The sequence below is a fragment of the Phalaenopsis equestris genome, unplaced genomic scaffold (assembly GCF_001263595.1).
Source record: "Phalaenopsis equestris unplaced genomic scaffold, ASM126359v1 Scaffold000305, whole genome shotgun sequence".
Classification (NCBI taxonomy): domain Eukaryota; kingdom Viridiplantae; phylum Streptophyta; class Magnoliopsida; order Asparagales; family Orchidaceae; genus Phalaenopsis; species Phalaenopsis equestris.
This window is the reverse complement of record NW_018164747.1, coordinates 159,549-161,898: the sequence shown is the minus strand read 5'-3', so window position 1 is coordinate 161,898 and position 2,350 is coordinate 159,549.

Sequence of the window (2,350 nt, the reverse complement as noted above, 5' to 3'; positions counted from 1 at the left end):
AGGCTTCAACAAATGGAATATTGATTGTAAGCTTCTTAAATATTTCCAGAAATTTTGAAAATTGCTTATCTAACTTTTGTTGTCGAAGTCTCTTTAGAAATGGAGGTGGTGGTTTTTCTAAATCAATTTTCAATGGAGAAATAGGTCTTTCAGAATCTTTCGGAGTGTCCTCTTTTGATTCTTCAATTTATTCTCTCTCTACTTCAATCTCTTTTTGAACCTTACCTTCCAACTCTCTTCAGCTTCTAAGTTGTACGGCTTTAACTTGCTCTTTATTTTGGTCTTTTGGATTTGATTCAGTATTACTAGGAAGTGCTCTTTGGGATCTATTACATAATGAACTTGCAATTTGCCCAAGTTGATTATCAATATTTATAATTGTAGCCCCTTGACTTTGTAACTGATTATCTAGATCTATAATTATTATTCCCTTGGTTGTTCCAATAAGTTTACTCGGTTGTTCTCCCATTGCTGATTATTATCACCCGAATTGTTATTCCAGTTAAAGTTGGGATGGTTCTTCCAACCTGGGTTAAAATAATTGGAATATGGGTTATTTTGCTTATTATTTATGGCATTCAAAGTTTCTCATGATGCTTGAGAATATACCATTTGGCCTCATAAATTCTCTTCAATCATGGAAATTGGTTGAGAAAAATTCTTTCAAAATTGGTCTAACTTCCTTGAAATTGCAGCAACTTGATTTGCTAACATAGTAAATGCATCAGTTTCATGAATGTTGGCTACTTTCTTTGGATTGACCCTCTCAGAAGGCCATTGAAAATTATTGATAGCCATTTCTTTAATTAAAGCATAAGCGTCATGAAATGGTTTTGATATCAATGACCCACCAACAGCGGCATCGATAATAGATCTAAGATAACCAATTAATCTGTTATAAAGGGTTTGAATTAAAAACTATTCTGGTATAGTATGGTGTGGACACTTTCTTAAAAGTTCTTTAAATTGTTACCATGCTTCATAAATAGATTCCCCTTCAAACTGATTAAAAGATGTAATATCATTTCTAAGCTTCGCAATTTTTTATGGTGAAAAATATTTAGCAAGGAATTTTTGTGCTAAATCACCCCAAGTTTTGATAGATCCAGGTGCTAACGAATTCAACCACATCTTAGCTTTGTCCCTCAGTGAGAAAGGAAATAACTTAAGTCTTATGACATCATCTGAAACACCATCGTATTTAAATGTAGCACACAATTCTAGAAAATTGGTAAGATGTAAATTTGGATATTCACTTAGTGATCCCTTGAACTGATTATTTGATACCATTTAGATAATAGCAGGTTTAAGCTAAAATGAATTAGCCACTACAGTAGGTTTTTGAATACTACAATGAAGTTCATCTCTTACAGGTCAAAACTCTTGATCAATTTAAGCATTTTGATTTTTTTTGTTTGTCATTTCTGTAATTTTTTTGGATTTTTCAAGTTTTTAAACTTTTTTGGTTTTTCTCATTTTTCTAATAGTTCTTTCTAATTTAGAATCATAGGACACTAGTCCTTCAGAACCTGAACTACGCATACACTAACATAAAATAAAATAAAACATACAAAATAAGATACAATATTTAAAGTTTAAATAAGATTTTCTAAAAATAGAAATTTACTTAGTTTTTTTCCCCAGCAACGGTGCCAAAAACATGATACATTCCCAAATCTTAATGCTTATGCACAGTATAGTAATAGTTCTGATGGTATTTTTCACTTATATTTCCTTATTTTTCAATAAAACCAAAAACTTGATCCTCAAGAAAAATAAGAATTTAACTTTTAAATTTATATATATTTATATTGGGATACTACGCAAGTGTATGTATCGTTATCAAGTAATATAAGACTTTTTTATTAAGACCTGAATATCGAACCCACAGGGAAGATTATGCAATATGCACTTTAGAAAGTTTTTCCATTTTTTAAAAAGATAATTACTTAAACTAAAAATGATTTTTACAGGAATTTAAAATTTAAATATTTTGGGTATTTTAGGTATTTTAATGAAACAGTAACAACTTAAAAAGATAACTAAAGATTTTGTAGAAGAAAAGAACTTAATATGAAAATATTTTTCTTCTTATCATGAATCAGTAATAAGTATAGGAATTCTGTTATGGAAGTATTCAAATTGTGTTGTATCAAATAGGAGTAATAATATTTTTTACCTTTACTAGAGATACTATAAAGAATAATTCAAAAAAGTTTGAATATTTCTGAAGACCGGCTAAGAAGGCTAGGCAGGGAAGATACTAGCTCTCACTCTAATGCTTCCTTGATTCCCTCCACTGGGGGGGGCTAACATTCTCATATCAGAACCTAAAATAATAAATCAAGTT